Raw genomic sequence first — 6,025 nt, 5'->3', positions numbered from 1 at the left:
TGAATTTGGTGTATATATTTTTTTTCTAAAGAATAATTTTGTTAACTTTTTTTCAGGTTTACAAAAAACATAACATCACTGAATGTATATACAGTGGGTACGGAAAGTATTCAGACCCCTTTAAATTTTTCACTCTTTGTTTCATTGCAGCCATTTGGTAAATTCTAAAAAGTTCTTTTTTTTTCTCATTAAAGAACACTCTGCACCCCATCTTGACTGAAAAAAAGCCAGAAATGTAGAAATTTTTGTAAATTTATTAAAAAAGAAAAACTGAAATATCACATGGTCAGAAGTATTCAGACCCTTTGCTCAGACACTCATATTTAAGTCACATGTTGTCCATTTCCTTGTGATCCTCCTTGAGATGGTTCTACGCCTTCATTGGAGTCCAGCTGTGTTTAATTAAACTGATAGGACTTGATTTGGAAAGGCTCACACCTGTCTATATAAGACCTCACAGTTCACAGTGCATGAGAATCATGAGCTCAAAGGAACTGCCCAAGGAGCTCAGAGACATAATTTTGGCAAGGCACAGATCTGGCCAAGGTTACAAAAGAATTTCTGCATTACTCAAGATTCCTAAGAGCACAGTGGCCTCGATAATCCTTAAATGGAAGAAGTTTGAGACCACCAGAAGTCTTCCTAGACCTGGCCGTCCAGCGAAACTGAGCAATCGTGGGAGAAGAGCCTTAGTGAGAGAGGTAAAGAAGAACCCGAAGATCACTGTGGCTGAGCTCCAGAGATACAGTAGGGAGATGGGAGAAAGTTCCACAAAGTCAACTATCACTGCAGCCCTCCACCAGTCGGGCCTTTATGGCAGAGTGGCCCGACGGAAGCCTCTCCTCAGTGCAAGACATATGAAAGCCCGCATAGAGTTTGCTCAAAAACACATGAAGGACTCCCATACTATGAGAAATAAGATTTATTCGGTCGTCCATGACAGCACCACGTGAGAGAGAGGATCCGCCCATCAAGGACAGGAAACCTACAGGTTAAAAAGGGCGGCCCTCTCTTTCCGCATCAGTTTAGGTTTCCTGTCCATGATGGGGGACCTTGCAGGCTTACCTGCAGAAGATGGACTCCTGTCCCAGAGAGGGCCACAGCAGGTGGTTGGAGCCGGTCCGTCCCGGTCCTCTGGAGACGCCACGGCAGGGCTCATGGGGGCGCCTCCGTGAGCATTGCGGCAGGCGCGACATTGCCTCACGGGAGGTAGATGTCCGCCAGGTGTGGGGCCTCTAGCGGGCTTCCCCCCCCCCTCGCTACCGCTTGCAGGAGATCCAGGTCGCGCCGGCGGCGCACGTGACGGGTGCCACCTTCTGACGCGACTTCCGGTGCGCCGGGCAGGAAGCCCTGTGACGTCACCGGAAGGGGCGGGGCTCGTTTGAATTTTTTGGCGCGAGCAGCTGAACGCCGGGGGATAGAGGACCTGGCGGCGAGTAGCCCACCTGGATCCCACCTGGACCTGGGGAGGAAGACCAAGGAGCAGGTAACGCCCTCCTGGGTAAAAAAAAAAAAAAAAAAAGGAAACACACACCCACACATGGTACCGGTATGGCCAGTATATAAAGGGTCTGGTAACATACAGAGGTGCTTCCCAGCCCATTCTTACATTGTAAGCTATGGAAGATTCACAGGAGCTGTCACCTAGGCAACAACATCTGCTGCAGGAGCAGCCCTCTGGGGAGCCCTCACAACTAGTGGCGCAGCGTCATTCCCGGCTAGGGTCTGGTCGTGCAACTAGAAGAGCTACCACTAAGAGCAGGAAGGACGGTCCGGTGCGGCGTGATTCCTTGCCATGCATGCTGGATTCTTCTGCTTCTACGGTACCGAAGGTTCTGTGGGGTGAGTGGAATCTTCGTGAAAGTTCTACTAATGTTTCCTCCTTTTTTCTATCTATGACTTTCTTTTAGAGCAAGAAATGTTCCTCGAAGTCCAAGCACAGGGAGTGTGCCTTATGCAGCTGTCCACTCCCTGATTCTTATAGCAAAAGGTTGTGTCAGCTTTGTATCAGCAAAATGATATCGGAGGAGACCCCAGATTTTTCCCTAGGCCTAAGAACTTTAATAAGGGAAGAAATAGGCAAAGCATTGCAAGGTTCAGAGTCTGGGCATATTCCTCAAGAAACCCAGCCGGGTTCAGACACTGAGCTATCGGTCGCTTCCTCCTCCGCCTTCTCTTCCTCTGATAGTGAGCCAGACAGACAGTGCTTCCCCCTGAAGGAGGTCGATGCCCTAGTAAAAGCCGTCCGATCTACAATGGGGATAGTGGACTCGAGGGTAGAGAAGTCAGCTGAGGATGTTATGTTTGGTGGTCTGGGGCTAAAGAAGAGAAGGGTCTTTCCAGTAAATTCAAGGGTGAAAGACCTCATTGATAAGGAGTGGAGAAAGCCTGACAAGAAGGGTAGTGTTCCTCCATCCTTTAAAAGGAAATATCCGTTTGAGGATGCTATGTGTTCCTCCTGGTTAAAAGCACCCAAGCTGGATGTTGCTGTTACTAAAGCAGCGAAAAGAACTTCCCTCCCGTTCGATGATATGGGTGCATTGAGAGACCCCCTAGACAGACGGGCTGATACTTTCCTGAAAGGGGCATGGGAGACAGCTGCGGGAGCACTGAGACCAACAGTAGCAGCTACCTGTACGTCCAGAGCCCTGATGGTGTGGCTTGAACAGCTAGACAGTCAGTTGAAGGATGGGACTTCTAGGAAAAACATTATTTCTTCCCTTCCACTGGTTCAGGGGGCGGCAGCTTTTCTTGCTGATGCATCTGTGGACTCGGTGAGGTTGGCAGCAAAGTCAGCAGCACTGTCAAATGCGGCTAGGCGAGCCTTGTGGATTAAAAGCTGGCCGGGGGATTTACAGACTAAGTCCAGACTGTGTACAATCCCGTGTGAAGTGGAATACCTCTTTGGTCAGACCATGGACGACTTATTGGAGAAAGCGGGGGACCCTAAGAAGGGGTTTCCATCAGTTCCTCTACCCTCCTTTAAGAGATCGTTCCGGAAGAGGAAATTTTTCCGGAAGAGATATTTCAGGGAGCAAGACAAGTCTGATGAAAGAGGTCGAAAAGGTAGAGGTCTACTCTTTGGTCTGTCTCCAAAAATTGAGCAGAAGCCAGGGGATACACAATCAGCCCAGGTGGGAGGGAGATTGTCATTTTTTGTCCCAGCTTGGGAACAGATTTCTCATAGTAAATGGATTTTGAGCCTGATTAAGTATGGTCTTAAGTTTCAATTTAAAGCATTGCCTCACAAAAGGTTCATGGTTGTTCCCTCCAGTTCTTCCCCAGAACGCCAGGCTGCCCTCGTTTCGGAAGTACAAACCCTAATAAGAAAGCACGTCCTGATTGAGGTTCCGGAAGCTGAAAAGGGTCTTGGTTTCTACTCCCCGCTCTTCTTGATTCCGAAACCAGATGGAAGTTTCAGGAAAATTAGAAATCTGAAATCCCTGAATAATTTCCTTAAAATACACACCTTTAAAATGGAGTCTTTAAAATCCGTAATAAAGTTACTTTTTCCCCACTGCTATATGGTAGTGCTCGATCTCAAAGATGCTTATTACCATATCCCAATTCATAGTGATTACCAGAAATACTTGAGGCTGGCCATTGAAATAGACGGGGTGGTTAAACACTTCCAATACACTGCACTCCCCTTCGGTTTAGCTATAGCCCCACGGGTTTTTACTAAAGTAATGGCGGAAGTTATGGCCCATATAAGAGAAAGGGACATTCTAATTATCCCTTACCTGGATGATCTCCTGATAGTGGGGAATTCGTTGGTTCAATGCGAGACCCACCTGCAGGAGACCATGTCGGTCTTAAAGAGTTTGGGGTGGTTTCTAAATTTAGAAAAATCTAGACTATCTCCACTCAAGGTACAACAATATCTGGGGGTCATATTAGATTCCAGGAAACAGCTATGTTGTCTTCCAGAAGAGAAAATTGATAGAATCTGGGAGTTGGTAGAACAATGTATACGTAAACCTTCTATGTCAATCCGTAAGGCCATGTCACTATTGGGAACCTTCACCTCCACTTTTCCTGCGGTTCGTTGGTCACAATTGCATTCAAGAGCCTTTCAGTGGGATGTGTTGTACAATAATGCAGCTTTAGAGGGGCATCTAGACCGTAAGTTTACGCTAGGTCCTCGTGCCATATGGTCCCTTCGTTGGTGGTTACGACAAGACAATCTTGCTAAAGGGGTTCCCTGGGAATGTAGTCCAACTGCAGTCTTGTCCACTGATGCAAGTGCTACAGGTTGGGGAGCTCACTTTGAAGGGAAATTAGTGCAGGGAACCTGGTCAAGCAGTGAGCAACAGTTGTCATCAAATGTTAAGGAGCTTCTGGCGGTGCAGCATGCGTTCGAGTTCCTTATATATTTTCAGGACCAGCATGTCCGTGTACTCTCGGACAATCAAGTCACGGTAGCTTACATAAACCACCAAGGGGGAACCCGCTCAAGAAACTTGATGAGGGTAGCGAACGCACTTCTGCTGAAAGCCGAAGATCACTGTCTCTCTCTTTCGGCTACTCATCTAAAAGGCAAGGAAAACATCACAGAGGATTTCCTCAGCCGTACTTCTGTAAAAGAAGGAGAGTGGTCCCTAAATACACAAATATTCTCCAGAATCGTAGAGATGTGGGGCCTTCCATCTGTGGACTTATTCGCAACAAGAGCCAATCGGAAAGTGGAAAATTTTTGTTCCTTAGACCCCAGAGAAGGACCCCTGGCAGTGGACGCCTTTATGGTTCCCTGGAGGTTTCCTCTGGCATATGCCTTCCCTCCCATGATCCTGCTCCCAGCGGTGATAAAAAAGATCAGGGCAGACCGGGCCAGAGTGATACTCGTATGTCCCTTTTGGCCCAAAAGACCGTGGTTCCCTTGTCTCCGGAAGATGTCCATATCAGATCCCTGGGTTCTTCCGGAGATTCCGGACCTCCTCACTCAAGGGCCACTTTCCCATCCTCCAACCCCGAGTCTACATTTGACGGCGTGGAATTTGAGAGGGTGTTATTTACCAACAAAGGATTCCCCGTAAATGTAGTGAATACTCTCCTGGCTAGCAGAAAACCTGTTACCACCCGTATTTATGCCAGGACCTGGAGGAAGTTTCTGTTCTTTGCAGAAGTTAAGGTGGAGGAGGGGCCCCCTATTGGGAAAATTCTGGAATTTCTGCAGCGAGGCTTAGAATTAGGTCTCACTACCAGTACCTTGAAAGTACAGGTGTCGGCGTTGGGAGCTTTATTTTCTTCCAATATTGCAGATAACTATTGGATAGGCCGTTTTATAAAAGCTTCCTTTAGGTGTAGACCCATTACCAAAGCAAAGATGTCTCCCTGGGATTTGAATTATGTCTTAGATGCCTTGACCAGTCCTCCTTTTGAGCCACTAGATTTAGTCTCCCCCAAAATTATTTTCCTAAAGACGGTCCTGTTAGTAGCCCTAACTTCAGCCAGGAGAGTCAGTGACCTACAGGCCCTTTCAATATGCCCTCCATTCACGCAAATTCTGGACGATAGGATTATATTAAAACCTGATCCAGCCTTTCTTCCTAAAGTGGCCACTCGATTCCATAGAACCCAGGAAATAGTTCTCCCAACTTTTTGCTTTCCGCCCAAAAATCAAAAAGAGGAGAGACTTCACACTTTAGACGTTAGGAGGTGCGTACTAAGGTACTTAGAAGTATCACATGGCTTTAGAAAGGATAAGTCCCTATTTATTTGCTATCAGGGGGCTAGGAAGGGTTGTAAGGCCTCAAAGGCTACAATCGCTAGATGGATCAAGGAGGCCATTTCCCTCGCATACTCCTCAGGGGATAAAGAGATACCGGAGGGATTGAGGGCGCATTCTAACAGAGCGGTGTCAACCTCCTGGGCGGAGAAGACAGGGCTTTCCATTGAGGAGATTTGTAAGGCTGCCACTTGGTCTTCTCCCTCTACTTTCTATAGGCACTATAGATTGGATCTGGGTGGCTCTGCAGATCTCACTTTCGGGAGAAGGGTGCTTCAAGCTGTGGTCCCTCCCTAA

This window comes from Phyllobates terribilis, unplaced genomic scaffold (assembly GCF_046119375.1).
Source record: "Phyllobates terribilis strain yellow unplaced genomic scaffold, ASM4611937v1 Scaffold_2__4_contigs__length_985480577, whole genome shotgun sequence".
In the NCBI taxonomy this organism is placed as follows: Eukaryota; Metazoa; Chordata; class Amphibia; order Anura; family Dendrobatidae; genus Phyllobates; species Phyllobates terribilis.
The sequence above is the reverse complement of the archived record's forward strand: the minus strand, read 5'-3'. Positions refer to the sequence as shown.